This window comes from Pleurodeles waltl, chromosome 7, assembly GCF_031143425.1.
Source record: "Pleurodeles waltl isolate 20211129_DDA chromosome 7, aPleWal1.hap1.20221129, whole genome shotgun sequence".
Lineage (NCBI taxonomy): Eukaryota > Metazoa > Chordata > Amphibia > Caudata > Salamandridae > Pleurodeles > Pleurodeles waltl.
The window spans coordinates 1,464,375,148-1,464,392,144 of NC_090446.1; positions in this window are offsets into that span (position 1 = coordinate 1,464,375,148).

Here is a 16,997-nt window from a genome sequence, read left to right on the forward strand (position 1 = left end):
TAGACATTTGAAAATGGTACATTGAAAGTAAAAAAGTATAGAGGAGTGTGAAAAGCCAAAGCAGGCGACCTGGTAACATGAGCCAGATCCAGTAGGAAGGCTCTGAAACACTTGGGTGCCACCAACACATGGGCTGCCCCAGGCTCAGCAACCTTAGACTCGCTTCTCCCAGTAAGTCAGGTGAGATCCAGGGGCGTCACCATGTGCCTGGGCAGTGGCCTGCATCCAAAGTTCCTCAAGATTGGGGCACGCTTTCTGTGCAGCGCAGAACTCCATCCTGGTGGGGCCTCCTTCCCGCTGGCAATAGGTCAGCTCAGGTAGGTCCCCCAGTTTGGTCACTTCTTCCTTAGTAGGTTCCTGGGTGTCCCCCTCAGGTTCAGACTCCTTCCTGATCGTAGGAATCTCAGGAAAGGGTTTCCTGTGCCCCTTGCCCATCCTCCTCCTCGCAGACACCTAGGCCACTGTTTCAGGCTCCAAGCCCTTCTGATCACCCTCTCTGGTGGTCATGGACCATGTGGTCATGCACACTGTAGGGAGCTGGCTCCGTATATACTATATCAAAGTGAGCTATAGTGTGCACAGAGGCTAAAGTAGATAACACTGATGCTCTCTTTTGTGGTAGTGTGGTTGAGCAGTTAGGCTTATCAGAGGGTAGTGCAAAGCATTCGTTGTACACACTCAGAAACTAGAAGAAGCCAACACTCAATGATTATAACTCCAGACCAATGGTTTTATATAGCAAAAATAGCTTTTGTTAATTTATTTCTAGAACCACAAGATTCAAGTTGCAGGTAAGTACATAAATTAATACGTATTTCACATATGTATCAATACCACTTTGATTGGAATTGGTAAATTATAGTTTTAGAATTAATGACAATAATCTGTTAAATGCAATTTTCATGGGGGGAAGAAAAGTTAATATGTTTTGCAGGTAAGTACAATACTTACAGTTCAGTCTCTGGGGGTTAGGAAGTCCACAGGTTGGAGTTCAAGGTAACCCCAATTACCCACCACCAGCAACACAGGGCCAGCCGGATGCAGAGGTCAAAGTTGAGGCAAATTTAACATGGGCTCCTATGAAGATTGGCCACTCTGTTTGAGATCTGCTGGCTGGTAAGTACCTGCATCATCGGAGAGAAGGGGCGGGTGATTTAGAGGAGCACCGGATGTGCCACAAGTAGGCACCAAACTCACACCTTCAGCAGCAAAGGGGCAGCCGGGCGCAGTGTGCAAACAGAGCTTCAGGCTCCCAATGCTTTCCTATGAGGGGACCCCAGAGTCACTTGCTCAGAATCACCAGGAGATTCTCTCTAGCTAGCCGGTTTGGCCACCTGGACACAGGCCGTGGGCGTCAGGTGCAGAGTGGCCAGGACTCGCAGATCCGGGGAGGCTTTGGAGTCCTTAGATGTAGTTTCTTCTTGGACAGGGCCGCTGTCCATGGGAGTTCTTGGTCCTTTGTGATGCAGGCAGTCCTCTGGAGTCTTGGCAGAGGTCGCTGGTGCCACAGGATGAGTCACTTTCTTTTCCAGGTTCTTTGAAGCAGTTGACAGGCCGGTAGGGCTGGGACCAAGTCAATTTTCATCCTCCTCTGCTGGGGTTTCAGCTTAGCAATCCTTCTTCCTTCTTGTCAGGTCACCATGAATCTGATGAACTGGGTTCAGGGGAGCCCTTAAATTCTGGATTTAGGGGTTTTGCAGGGGTCAGAGGGCAGTAGTCAATGGCTACTGTCCCTGAGGGTGGCTACAGCCCTCCTATGTCCACTCCCTTTGGGGAGGGGGACACAAACCTAACCCTGTTAGTTCTGTCTTCCAAACTAAGATGGAGTATTTTGGAAGGAGTGGGTCACTTCAGCTCTGGACACCTTAGGGGTGGTCCAAGCTGAAGTGGCCACTCCTCCCTGTTTTCCCTAAGTTTCCCGCCGAACTTGCTGCCAAAAGTGGGGCTTTGTCTGGGGGAGGGGGCAGGGGGGTTGGCGGGCGGGCATCTCCACAAGCGGAGTGCCCTGGGCCACTGTAACAGGAGGCCTGAGTCTTTGAGGCTCACCCCCAGGTGTTACGGTTCCTGCAGGGGGAGGTCTGAAGCACCTCCACCCAGAGCAGGCTTTGTTTCTGGCCTCCGAGAGCAGAAAGGCCCTCACCCCATGGGGTCAGAAACTTGTCTGCTAGTGGCAGGCTGGCACAGACCAGAAAGCCTTACACTAGAGGAGTGGGTAAAAAAAAAGGAGGCATCTCTAAGATGCCCTCTGTGTTCTTTTTAGAATAAATCCAACACTGTCATCCGTGTGGGTTTATTGCGCTGAGAAGTTTGATAGCAAACTTCCCAGTATTCAGTGAAGCCATTATGGAGCCGTGGAGTTCGTAATGACAAACTCACAGACCATATACATAATATGGCCACACTGCACTTACAATGTCTAAGAATGGACTTAGACACTGTAGGGGCATATTGCGCATGCAGCTATGCCCTCACCTGTGGTATAGTCCAGCCTGCCTTAGGACTGTAAGGCTTGTTAGAGGAGTGACTTACCTATGCCACAGGCAGTGTTTTGTGGGCATGGCACCCTGAGAGGGATGCCATGTCGGCTTTGCCGTTTTCTCCCCACCAACACACACAATCTGCAATAGTATTGCGCATGTGTTTGGTGAGGCGTCCCTTAGGGTGGCACAACACCTGCTGCAGCCCTTAGGGACCCTCCCTGGCCACAGAGCCTCAGAACCACTGGTATCTTTTACAAGGGACTTGTCTGTGTGCCAGTTGTGGAAATAATGGTACTGTTTTAGGGAAAGAACGCTGGTGCTGGGCTCTGGTCAGCAGGATCCCAGCACACACTGTCAAGTCCACATCAATATCAGGCAAAAAGTGTGTGTGTGTGGTGAGGAGGGGGGGGCAACTGCAACAAGGGCCAGTTTCCTACACAACTCTTGCAACCCTAACATCTCCAAGTGCAATCTGAGCTCCAGCAACTTCAGGCAGCACACCCCAGTTCGTTCCCTAGCAGACAGTCAACAGGCATGGATGGACTCACAGCTTCCCTCATGGAAACAACCCCCCCCCCCCCCCCAAAATTGAAAAGGAATCTGAGCTACCAACCATTGACACTCACTGTTGTCTACTGCTACAACCTGGTGGACCATATTAGGGAATACCTGCTCTTCAGATACCAGATGACAGCAAACAGTTGTCATACTGGCTCTCAGAGACTCCATCTGCCTCCCATTGATGGTCACCCACTGCCTATACGTTTTATTGTTGTCAGGCATGCAGTCTGTCTGGACCACCTCACCTAGGAAGACTAGGGTCAACTCAGCTGCCTCCCCATCACAAACTGGGGCCAACTCTTCCTCAAGTGCTACACTCGTCACCCCTAGTGTCTGCCCACCAGTGGGGGCTGTGCCCGCTTGGGCCACTTGGATCTCCCCCTGAAATGCCCTTCCTGATTAAAGGTGAAGGACTTTAGGGCCCCTTCCCTGCAGGTTTTCCTGAAGGGAACAAAATCTTCGCTTCAACAGGGAGTTGGGAAACCTTATCCTGAGAACTAGTATGGGGCACTTTTGAGAACTTCCTACTATTATCTTTGTGTCCCCCCACCCATACCACCTTCCTTCTGCTAGGGACCTTGCTCACCCTTGGCTGAGTCTCCCACATACTACTTCTTGTGGGCCCTGGTACTCATCCAGTTGTCCGCCTCCTGAGCAAGATTCCTGGGGTCACTAAGCCTGCTGTCAATCTAGTGCTGGCGCAGCTCTGGAAAACACAGACTAGAAAAGTGCTCCCATACAAACAAATTGTACAGCCCCTGATAATCTCTTACCACACTGCCCTTCGCCCAACCATCCAGTTGCCTGCAAAAGTAATCCACACACTCATGGCAGGTCTGAGACTCACATTTCCTACTCTCCCTAAACTTCCTTATGTACATCTCTGTTATCAGGTCATACCTGGTGATAAGGGCATCCTTCATGGTAGTGTAGGTGAGCTTGCTTGCTGCCCCTAGTGCCAACAAGGTGTCCCTCCCCTCCACTGTGAAGTAGTTCCACAGAACACCCATTCTCTCTTAGGGACCTCGTGCATGTGAAGAGCTGTCTCATAGCCCTGAAACAACCTGCGTATGTCATCCTCCTTAGTGTACTCTTTCCTAGATTTTTGGGTAGGTGCACCCTTTTCTCAGACTGCACTGATGGAATGCTTCTACCATCTGTGCTGGCCTTGTCTTTCAAGTCCAGCTCTTTTAAGCTCTACTCATGAGCCAAGATATTTGTCCTTTCTTCTATGGCCAGTTTCTTTATCCCCATTTCCAGCCTGAGCCTTTCAAGCTCCAAAGTGTACTTTCTAGCTTCCCACCTGTCCTCCATCTCCTCTGGAGTCAGACCTTTGGAAGAAACACTGCTGCCTGCGCTGGAGGTTGCCTTCCTCCCAGGTAGATCCTGTTTCTCCACAAAATCACCATGTAGACTCTGCTCTTCCAGATCCACACTGTCAACCTCTGCTTGCTCACCAGCCTCCCTGGCTGCCAACCAGGCCATCAGCACCTTTACCAGCTCCTCCTTTCTAGTGAGGCCTTTAAAAGGACACCTGAACTCCTTGCAGAACCTATTGAACTGATGCAGCGTATAGGTCTCCACCCTCTACTGCTCAAACACTGCATTTGCAATAACTGCTGATGGCTCACCAGACTGAGACATGATCGTGGAAGAAACTCAGAAGTTGCACAAGAACTCCAAAAGGCAAAAAAGAAAAGGCCAAGAGGGGAGAAAAAACAATATGTAATTGTATTATGGTCTGCGATATGGAAGTAGTGTACGCCAATCACTGTATGTCATGTACAAATGCAATTCCCATCCCACCACTGTAGGAAAGTACCATCTTGCCTGGCATGTTACCCCCATATTTCACTGTATATATGTTGTTTTAGTTGTATGTGTCACTGGGACCCTGCCAGCCAGGGCCCCAGTGCTCATAAGTGTGCCCTGTATGTGTTACCTGTGTTATGACTAACTGTCTCACTGAGGCTCTGCTAATCAGAACCTCAGTGGTTATGCTCTCTCATTTCTTTCCAAATTGTCACTAACAGGCTAGTGACCAATTTTACCAATTTACATTGGCATACTGGAACACCCTTATAATTCCCTAGTATATGGTACTGAGGTACCCAGGGTATTGGGGTTCCAGGAGATCCCTATGGGCTGCAGCATTTCTTTTGCCACCCATAGGGAGCTCTAACAATTCTTACACAGGCCTGCCACTGCAGCCTGAGTGAAATAACGTACACGTTATTTCACAGCCATTTTACACTGCACTTAAGTAACTTATAAGTTACCCATATGTCTAACCTTTACCTGGTAAAGGTTGGGTGCTAAGTTACTTAGTGTGTGGGCACCCTGGCACTAGCCAAGGTGCCCCCACATTGTTCAGGGCCAATTCCCCGGACTTTGTGAGTGCGGGGACACCATTACACGCGTGCACTACATATAGGTCACTACCTATGTGTAGCTTCACAATGGTAACTCCGAATATGGCCATGTAACATGTCTAAGATCATGGAATTGCCCCACCAATGCCATCCTGGTATTGGGGAGACAATCCCATGATTCCCCGGGTCTCTAGCACAGACCCGGGTACTGCCAAACTGCCTTTCCCGGGGTTTCACTGCAGCTGCTGCTGCTGCCAACCCCTCAGACAGGTTTCTGCCCTCCTGGGGTCCAGCCAGGCTTGGCCCAAGAAGGCAGAACAAAGGACTTCCTCAGAGAGAGGGTGTTACACCCTCTCCCTTTGGAATAAGGTGTCAGGGCTGAGGAGGAGTAGCCTCCTCCAGCCTCTGGAAATGCTTTGATGGGCACAGATGGTGCCCATCTCTGCATAAGCCAGTCTACACCGGTTCAGGGATCCCCCAGCCCTGCTCTGGCGCGAAACTGGACAAAGGAAAGGGGAGTGACCACTCCCCTGACCTGCACCTCCCCTGGGAGGTGCCCAGAGCTCCTCCAGTGTGCTCCAGACCTCTGCCATCTTGGAAACAGAGGTGCTGCTGGCACACTGGACTGCTCTGAGTGGCCAGGGCCAGCAGGTGACGTCAGAGACTCCTTCAGATAGGCTCCTTCAGGTGTTGCTAGCCTATCCTCTCTCCTAAGAAGCCAAACCTCCTTTTCTGGCTATTTAGGGTCTCTGCTTTGGGGAATTCTTTAGATAACGAATGCAAGAGCTCATCAGAGTTCCTCTGCATCTCTCTCTTCACCTTCTGCCAAGGAATCGACTGCTGACCGCGCTGGAAGCCTGCAAAACTGCAACAAAGTAGCAACGACGACTACTGCGACACTGTAACGCTGATCCTGCCGCCTTCTCTACTGTTTTCCTGGTGGTGCATGCTGTGGGGGTAGTCTGCCTCCCCTCTGCACTAGAAGCTCCGAAGAAATCTCCCGTGGGTCGACGGAATCTTCCCCCTGCAACCGCAGGCACCAAAGAACTGCATCACCGGTCCTCTGGGTCTCCTCTCAGCACGACGAGCGAGGTCCCTTGAACTCAGCAACTCTGTCCAAGTTACTCCCACAGTCCATTGACACTTCAGTCCAAGTTTGGTGGAGGTAAGTCCTTGCCTCCCCACGCCAGACTGCATTGCTGGGAACCGCGTGTTTTGCAGCTACTCCGGCTCCTGTGCACTCACCGAGGATTTCCTTCGTGCACAGCCAAGCCGGGGTCCACGGCACTCTAACCTGCATTGCACGACCTCCTGAGTTGTCCGCCGGCGGCGTGGGACTCTCTTGTGCAACTTCGGGTGAGCACCGTTTCACTCCACTTTGTAGTGCCTGTTCCAGCACTTCTGCGGGTGCTGCCTGCTTCTGAGAGGGCTCCTTGTCTTGCCGGGCGCCCCCTCTGTCCCCTCACGCAATTGGTGACATACTGGTCCCTCCTGGGCCACAGCAGCATCCAAAAACCCTAACAGCGACCCTTGCAGCTAGCAAGGCTTGTTTGCGGTCTTTCTGCGGGAAAACACTTCTGCACGACTCTTCACGACGTGGGACATCCATCCTCCAAAGGGGAAGTTTCTAGCCCTTGTCATTCGTGCAGAATCCTCATCTTCTACCATCCGGTGGCAGCTTCTTTGCATCCACAGCTGGCATTTCCTGGGCATCTGCCCACTCCCGACTTGATCGTGACTTTTGGACTTGGTCCCCTTGTTCCACAGGTACTCTCGTCTGGATATCCATCGTTGTTGCATTGCTGGTGTTGGTCTTTCCTGCAGAATTCCCCTATCACAACTTCTGTGCTCTTTGGGGAACTTAGGTGCACTTGGCACCCACTTTTCAGGGTCTTGGGGTGGGCTATTTTTCTAACCCTCACTGTTTTCTTACAGTCCCAGCGACCCTCTACGAGGTCACATAGGTTTGGGGTCCATTCGTGGTTCGCATTCGACTTCTAGAGTATATGGTTTGTGTTGCCCCTATCCCTATGTGCCCCCATTGCATTCTATTGTGACTATACATTGTTTGCACTGTTTTCCATTGCTATTACTGCATATTTTGGTATTGTGTACATATATCTTGTGTATATTTGCTATCCTCATACTGAGGGTACTCACTGAGATACTTTGGCATATTGTCATTGTAGGAAGTTGGCTCTGTATGCACTATTTCAAAGTAAGGAATAGTATGCACAGAGTCCAAGGGTTCCCCTTAGAGGTAAGATAGTGGCAAAAAGAGATAATACTAATGCTCTATTTTGTGGTAGTGTGGTCGAGCAGTAGGCTTATCCAAGGAGTAGTGTTAAGCATTTGTTGTACATACACATAGACAATAAATGAGGTACACACACTCAGAGACAAATCCAGCCAATAGGTTTTGTTATGGAAAAATATATTTTCTTAGTTTATTTTAAGAACCACAGGTTCAAATTTAACATGTAATATCTTGTTTGAAAGGTATTGCAGGTAAGTACATTAGGAACTTTGAATCATTTCAATTGCATGTATACTTTTCAAGTTATTCACAAATAGCTATTTTAAAAGTGGACACTGCAATTTTCACAGTTCCTGGGGGAGGTAAGTTTTTGTTAGTTTTACCAGGTAAGTACAACACTTACAGGGTTCAGTTCTTGGTCCAAGGTAGCCCACCGTTGGGGGTTCAGAGCAACCCCAAAGTTACCACACCAGCAGCTCAGGGCCAGTCAGGTGCAGAGTTCAAAGTGGTGCCCAAAACGCATAGGCTTCAATGGAGAGAAGGGGGTGCCCCGGTTCCGGTCTGCTTGCAGGTAAGTACCCGCGTCTTCGGAGGGCAGACGAGGGGGGTTTTGTAGGGCACCGGGGGGGGACACAAGCCCACACAGAAATTTCACCCTCAGCGGCGCGGGGGCGGCCGGGTGCAGTGTTAGAACAAGCGTCGGGTTCGCAATGTAAGTCAATGAGAGATCACAGGATCTCTTCAGCGCTGCAGGCAGGCAAGGGGGGGCTTCCTCGGGGAAACCTCCACTTGGGCAAGGGAGAGGGACTCCTGGGGGTCACTTCTGCAGTGAAAGTCCGGTCCTTCAGGTCCTGGGGGCTGCGGGTGCAGGGTCTTTTCCAGGCGTAGGGACTTAGGTTTCAGAGAGTCGCGGTCAGGGGAAGCCTCGGGATTCCCTCTGCAGGCGGCGCTGTGGGGGCTCAGGGGGGACAGGTTTTGGTACTCACAGTCGTAGAGTAGTCCGGGGGTCCTCCCTGAGGTGTTGGTTCTCCACCAGCCGAGTCGGGGTCGCCGGGTGCAGTGTTGCAAGTCTCACGCTTCTTGCGGGGTGATTGCAGGGTTCTTTAAAGCTGCTTCTTTGGATAAAGTTGCAGTCTTTTTGGAGCAGGTCCGCTGTCCTCGGGAGTTTCTTGTCGTCGTCGAAGCAGGGCAGTCCTCAGAGGATTCAGAGGTCGCTGGTCCCTTTGGAAGGCGTCGCTGGAGCAGAGTTCTTTGGAAGGCAGGAGACAGGCCGGTGAGTTTCTGGAGCCAAGGCAGTTGTTGTCTTCTGGTCTTCCTCTGCAGGGGTTTTCAGCTAGGCAGTCCTTCTTCTTGTTGTTGCAGGAATCTAATTTTCTAGGGTTCAGGGTAGCCCTTAAATACTAAATTTAAGGGCGTGTTTAGGTCTGGGGGGTTAGTAGCCAATGGCTACTAGCCCTGAGGGTGGGTACACCCTCTTTGTGCCTCCTCCCAAGGGGAGGGGGTCACAATCCTAACCCTATTGGGGGAATCCTCCATCTGCAAGATGGAGGATTTCTAAAAGTTAGTCACCTCAGCTCAGGACACCTTAGGGGCTGTCCTGACTGGCCAGTGACTCCTCCTTGTTATTCTCATTATTTTCTCCGGCCTTGCCGCCAAAAGTGGGGGCCGGGGCCGGAGGGGGCGGGCAACTCCACTAGCTGGAGTGTCCTGCGGTGCTGTGACAAAGGGGTGAGCCTTTGAGGCTCACCGCCAGGTGTTACAGCTCCTGTCTGGGGGAGGTGTTAGCATCTCCACCCAGTGCAGGCTTTGTTACTGGCCTCAGAGTGACAAAGGCACTCTCCCCATGTGGCCAGCAACATGTCTCTAGTGTGGCAGGCTGCTGGAACTAGTCAGCCTACACAGATAGTCGGTTAAGTTTCAGGGGGCACCCCTAAGGTGCCCTCTGGGGTGTATTTTGCAATAAAATGTACACTGGCATCAGTGTGCATTTATTGTGCTGAGAAGTTTGATACCAAACTTCCCAGTTTTCAGTGTAGCCATTATGGTGCTGTGGAGTTCGTGTTTGACAAACTCCCAGACCATATACTCTTATGGCTACCCTGCACTTACAATGTCTAAGGTTTTGCTTAGACACTGTAGGGGTACAGTGCTCATGCACTGGCACCCTCACCTATGGTATAGTGCACCCTGCCTTAGGGCTGTAAGGCCTGCTAGAGGGGTGTCTTACCTATACTGCATAGGCAGTGAGAGGCTGGCATGGCACCCTGAGGGGAGTGCCATGTCGACTTACTCGTTTTGTCCTCACTAGCACACACAAGCTGGCAAGCAGTGTGTCTGTGCTGAGTGAGAGGTCTCCAGGGTGGCATAAGACATGCTGCAGCCCTTAGGGACCTTCCTTGGCATCAGGGCCCTTGGTACTAGAAGTACCAGTTACAAGGGACTTATCTGGATGCCAGGGTCTGCCAATTGTGGATACAAAAGTACAGGTTAGGGAAAGAACACTGGTGCTGGGGCCTGGTTAGCAGGCCTCAGCACACTTTCAATTGTAAACATAGCATCAGCAAAGGCAAAAAGTCAGGGGGCAACCATGCCAAGGAGGCATTTCCTTACAGTCATAAAAATAAAGTACCTTTATTTTTAGTATATCTGTGTATTGTGTTTTCTTATGATATTGTGCATATGACACTAGTGGTACTGTAGGAGCTTCACTTGTCTCCTAGTTCAGCCTAAGCTGCTCTGCTAAGCTACCTTTTCTATCAGCCTAAGCTGCTAGACACCCCTCTACACTAATAAGGGATACCTGGGCCTGGTGCAAGGTGTAAATACCCCTTGGTACTCACTACAAGCCAGGCCAGCCTCCTACATTGGTTGTGCAGCGGTGGGATAAGTACTTTGCAACTACTTACCACTTTTGTCATTGTACTTTTCATAAGAGAAAAATATACAAAACAAGTTCAGTGTATGTACACCTAACCAAAAAGTTTTGCTTTTCTTCTCTCACTTCTTTTCTAAGTGCTGAAAAGTACCTCTAAAACTTTCAAAAAGTTCTTTAAAAGTTTTTTTCCTGTTCTTTAAAAAGTTCTAAAAACTTTTTCTTTCTTTTTCTACCCCTTAAACACTTTCTATAATGTCTGGCACAGGCCAAACTGTTGATCTGTGCAAGACTGCTTATGGTCACCTTAGCTGGAAGGCAGCAAGGAGTCTCTGTGTAGAAAGAGGTTTAGGGGTAGGGAAGAATCCCTCTAGAGAACTATTAGTTAACATGCTAGTTGAACAAGACAAGACTTTTGTTGGTACTTCTGGTGAGAAATTAGCTGATGGTTCCCATTCGGATTCTGGGGCACCCCTAGCAAAAGAGTTGGGAGGTAATCTTTCCAACCTGCCCCTTAGCAAGCCACCTAGCATAGCTGGTACTGATGTGAATTCACATCACAGTAAGAGTGTTGTCTCACATCACAGTAATAGTGTTGTTTCTCATCACAGTAGAAGTATCACTTCTGTAGGCCAGAATGTTAGTGTGACATCTGTTAGGGCCAGGTCTCCTTCTGTTCATTCTCACCATTCTTCTGTTTCAAGACATGCCCTACCCACCCACCCTGATGACAGAGTGTTAGAAAGGGAGCTCAATAGATTGAGAGTGGAACAATCCAGGCTGAAGCTCAAGAAGCAACAGCTGGATTTAGATAGGCAGTCCTTGGAAATAGAAAGAGAAAGACAGAAATTGGGTTTAGAAACCCATGGTGGCAGCAGCAGTATTCCAAATAGTCATCCTGCAAAAGAGCATGATTCTAGGAATCTGCACAAGATAGTTCCCCCTTACAAGGAGGGGGATGACATTAACAAGTGGTTTGCTGCACTTGAGAGGGCCTGTGTTGTACAGGATGTCCCTCAAAGGCAGTGGGCTGCTATCCTATGGCTATCTTTCAGTGGAAAGGGTAGGGATAGGCTCCTTACTGTAAAAGAAAGTGAGGCCAATGATTTCAAAGTTCTTAAGAATGCACTCCTTGATGGTTATGGCTTAACCACTGAACAGTACAGGATGAAGTTCAGAGAAACCAAAAAGGAGTCTTCAAAAGACTGGGTAGACTTTGTTGACCATTCAGTGAAGGCCTTGGAGGGGTGGTTACATGGCAGTAAAGTTGCTGACTATGAAAGCCTGTATAACTTAATCCTGAGAGAGCATATTCTTAATAATTGTGTGTCTGATTTGTTACACCAGTACCTGGTGGACTCTGATCTGACCTCTCCCCAAGAATTGGGAAAGAAGGCAGACAAATGGGTCAGAACAAGGGTGAACAGATAAGTTCATACAGGGGGTGACAAAGATGGCAAGAAGAAGGATGGTAAGTCTTCTGACAAGGGTGGGGACAAATCTAAAAATGAGTCTTCACCAGGCCCACAAAAACACTGGTGGGGGTGGTGGGCCCAAATCCTCTTCAAAACAAAGAAAAGAAACCATGGTGCTATTTATGTAAAATAAAAGGCCATTGGACAACAGATCCCAGTTGTCCAAAGAAAAGCACCAAGCCTCCTACCACTACAACGCCTGCTGCTACACCTAGTGCCCCTAGTAATAGCAGTGGTGGTGTGAGCAAACCTACTAATAGCCAATCCAAGGGAGTAGCTGGGCTCACTTTTGGTAATTTAGTTGGGGTTGGTCTTGTTAGGGAGACCACAGAGGCTGTGTTAGTCTCTGAGGGGGCTATTGATTTAGCCACCTTGGTTGCTTGTCCCCTTAACATGGATAAGTACAAGCAACTACACCTAATAAATGGTGTTGAGGTTCAGGCCTACAGGGACACAGGTGCCAGTGTTACCATGGTAATAGAGAAACTGGTCCACCCTGAACAACACCTACTTGGTCACCAGTACCAAGTAACCGATGCTCATAACAACACGCTTAGCCACCCCATGGCTGTTGTAAATCTCAACTGGGGGGGGGGGTTACTGGTCCAAAGAAAGTTGTGGTTGCCGTACATTTACCTGTAGACTGTCTACTAGGAAATGATTTAGAGACATCAGCTTGGTCAGATGTGGAGTTGGAGGCTCATGCAGCAATGCTGGGCATTCCAGGGCATATTTTTGCTTTAATGAAAAGGGGAGGGGGGGTGAAAGGAGGATTGGGCGGTCCAGTGTACACCCTCCCAACAATGTGATAATATAATGTGGTACACTGTTCAGAAATTTAGTAAAGAGGAAAGAGAAGGAGTCCTGATAATCAGGAGCAATAGTCCTCACACACCATATTTTTGCTTTAACCAGGGCTCAGGCCAAAAAGCAAAAAGGACAGGGTAACTTGGATCCTGGAACAATGGACCAAGTGCTCCCTAAAGCTAGGGCTAGTAGAAGTAAATCACTACCTACTATCCCTCCCTCCACAGTGGATTCTACTTCTGAGGAAGAAGAATTTCCACCCTGTGCAGAACCTACACCAGAGGAGCTGGAAGCAGACACTGCTGAGCTTTTGGGTGAAGGGGGGCCTGCCAGGGAGGAGCTGAGTGTGGCACAGCATACCTCCCCACTAGAGAGTCTAAGGCAGCAAGCTGTCAAACAAGCAAATGGGGATGTCAGTGACTCTCACAGAGTTTACTGGGAGGACAACCTCTTGTACACTGAAGCAAGGGATCCAAAACCTGGAGCTGCCAGGAGATTGGTGATTCCTCAGGAGTACAGAAAGTTCCTCCTAACTCTAGCCCACGACATTCCCTTAGCTGGACATTTGGGGCAAATGAAAACTTGGGACAGGCTTGTTCCCTTGTTTCATTGGCCTAGAATGTCAGAGGACACAAAGGAATTTTGTAAGTCCTGTGAAACCTGTCAAGCCAATGGCAAGACAGGTGGCACCCCAAAGGCACCCCTTATCCCACTGCCTGTGGTTGGGGTTCCCTTTGAAAGGGTAGGGGTTGACATAGTTAGCCCCCTTGACCCTCCTACTGCTTCAGGCAATAGGTTTATCTTGGTGGTAGTGGACCATGCCACCAGATATCCTGAAGCAATTCCTCTAAGGACCACTACAGCTCCTGCAGTGGCAAAGGCCGCCTGGGAATCTTTTCCAGGGTGGGCTTCCCAAAAGAGGTGGTATCAGACAGGGGAAGCAATTTCATGTCTGCTTACTTAAAGGCCATGTGGAAGGAATGTGGTGTGACATACAAGTTCACCACACCCTATCATCCACAAACAAATGGACTGGTGGAGAGATTTAACAAAACTCTCAAAGGCATGATTATGGGACTCCCTGAAAAACTCCGCAGGAGATGGGATATCCTGTTACCTTGCCTCCTTTTTGCTTACAGGGAGGTACCCCAAAAAGGAGTGGGCTTCAGCCCCTTTGAACTCCTATTTGGACACCCTGTGAGAGGTTCTCTAACACTTGTTAAGGAGGGTTGGGAACAACCTTTAAAAGCTCCAAAGCAAGACATAGTGGACTATGTACTTGGCCTAAGATCTAGGATGGCTGAGTACATGAAAAAGGCCAGTAAAAACCTTCAGGCCAGCCAAGAGCTCCAAAAGCAATGGCATGACCAGAAGGTTGTTTTGGTTCAGTACCGACCATGGCAGAAAGTGTGGGTCTTGGAGCCTGTGGCCCCAAGAGTACTCCAAGACAAATGGAGTGGACCCCACATAATTGTTGAAAAGAAGTGTGAAGTCACCTACTTAGTTGACTTAGGCACTGCCAGGAGTCCCCTTAGGGTGCTCCAAGTCAATCGCCTGAAACCCTACTATGACAGGGCTGATCTCACCCTGCTCATGGCAACAGATGAGGGACAGGAAGAAGAGTGTGACCCTCTCCCTGATCTCTTCTCTTCCACAGAACAAGATGCTCTAGTGGAAGGTGTAGTTTTGGCAGATTGTCTTACTGCTGAGCAGAAAGACCACTGCATAAATCTCCTGGGACAGTTTTCTGAACTCTTCTCTACTGTGCCAGGCACCACTTCTTGGTGTGAGCACACTATAGATACTGGAGACAGCTTGCCTGTTAAAAGTAAGATCTATAGGCAGCCTGACCATGTCAGAGACTGCATAAAACAAGAAGTACAGAAAATGCTTGAACTGGGAGTGGTTGAGCACTCTGAAAGTCCATGGGCCTCTCCTGTGGTACTTGTACCAAAACCTCATTCCAAGGATGGAAAGAAGGAAATGCGGTTTTGTGTAGACTATAGAGGTCTCAACCAAGTAACCAAAACTGATGCTCACCCTATACCCAGGGCAGATGAGCTAATAGATACACTGGCATCTGCCAAGTATCTAAGCACTTTTGATTTGACTGCAGGGTATTGGCAGATCAAGTTATCAGAAGATGCAAAAGCATAAACTGCATTTTCAACCATTGGAGGCCATTACCAATTCACAGTAATGCCTTTTGGATTGAAAAATGCACCTGCCACTTTTCAGAGGTTGGTGAATACAGTCCTACAAGGGCTGGAAGCTTTTAGTGCAGCATATCTAGATGATATAGCTGTCTTTAGCTCCAGCTGGGATGATCACCTGGTCCACCTATGGAAAGTTTTGGAGGCCCTGCAAAAGGCAGGCCTCACTATCAAGGCTTCAAAGTGCCAGATAGGGCAGGGGAAAGTGGTTTATCTGGGACACCTGGTAGGTGGAGAACAGATTGCACCACTTCAGGGGAAAATCCAAACTATTATAGATTGGGTTCCCCCTACAACTCAGACCCAGGTGAGAGCCTTTTTAGGCCTCACTGGGTATTACAGGGGGTTCATAAAGAACTATGGCTCCATTGCAGCCCCTCTTAATGACCTCACATCTAAAAAAATGCCTAAAAAGGTATTGTGGACAGCTAGCTGTCAGAAAGCTTTTGAGGAGCTGAAGCAGGCCATGTGCTCTGCACCTGTCCTGAAAAGCCCCTGTTACACCAAAAAATTAATTGTCCAAGCTGATGCATCTGAATTAGGGGTAGGGGCAGTCTTATCACAACTTAATTCTGAGGGCCAGGATCAACCTGTTGCTTTTATCAGCAGGAGGTTGACCCCTAGAGAAAAGCGTTGGTCTGCCATAGAGAGGGATGCCTTTGCTGTGGTCTGGGCACTGAAGAAGTTGAGGCCATACCTGTTTGGCACTCACTTCATTGTTCAGACAGACCACAATCCTCTACTTTGGCTAAAACAAATGAAAGGTGAAAATCCTAAATTATTGAGGTGGTCCATATCCCTACAGGGAATGGATTATACAGTGGAACATAGACCTGGGAGTACCCACTCCAATGCAGATGGACTCTCCAGATATTTCCACTTAGACAATGAAGACTCGTCAGGTCATGGCTAGTCTTATTGTCCTTCGTTTGGGGGGGGGGGGGTGTTGTGCAGGAAAGTACCATCTTGCCTGGCATGTTACCCCCATATTTCACTGTATATATGTTGTTTTAGTTGTATGTGTCACTGGGACCCTGCCAGCCAGGGCCCCAGTGCTCATAAGTGTGCCCTGTATGTGTTACCTGTGTTATGACTAACCTTAGGTAGCGCCCGCCGGCCCAGCGGGAAAGTTAGAATGGCCCCAGCGGTCTTCTGACCGCGGGGCGGCCAACTGGCGGTTCCCGCCTGGCGGGCGGCGACCGCCGCCCGCCAATGTTGGAATGAGGGCCTTAATCTTTTACCCAATTTAATAGATACATTTGTAACTTTGCATAAAATGAACTTATAACATGCTAAGCTTGGCTGCAAACTATCCTCAATTGTTTATAACCCAAGAATATCAATAATACTACTTGTTATCAATATTGACTGAAAGAAATCAGAAAGTGTGTATACCTCACATTTCCGTTAAAACTTATTTTATTTAAATTTTAAACACACAAAAGCACCTACCCATACTGGAAAACGTACCTGCCCACACTGGATTAAACTTTAATCAAACTCCTTCAAAATATAGTTATATTTTCTAATATGATAGGTGATATGAGGATTTTCCCAAATAGAGAGTAGTGATTACATTTTAATCAAACTCCTACGAATTATAGTTATATTTTTTAATTGAATAGCATGATTCAGAAACAGTGCAATGTATAAAATCTATGTAAAAACCCAACCAATGTTTTAACCACCTGTCACTGAACAAGTTATGCTCCACTCTTTGTATAAGCCACCAAAAACATTACTTATTATAAACATTTGAATAGGCAACAGTCTTCAGCTCATGAAAAGGAGGTGGGCCTGAAATATGGCCAGGATCATGACTTGTGGTACATTGAAGCCACTGTTGGCTGCTGCCTGACAAGGCCACCAATACAGGTTGTTGCTAGAGAAGTAGGAGTACCCAAACAGCAAAATGCCATTTTGGTGTACGCTATGACATTCCCTGCATCAGAGTTAGGCG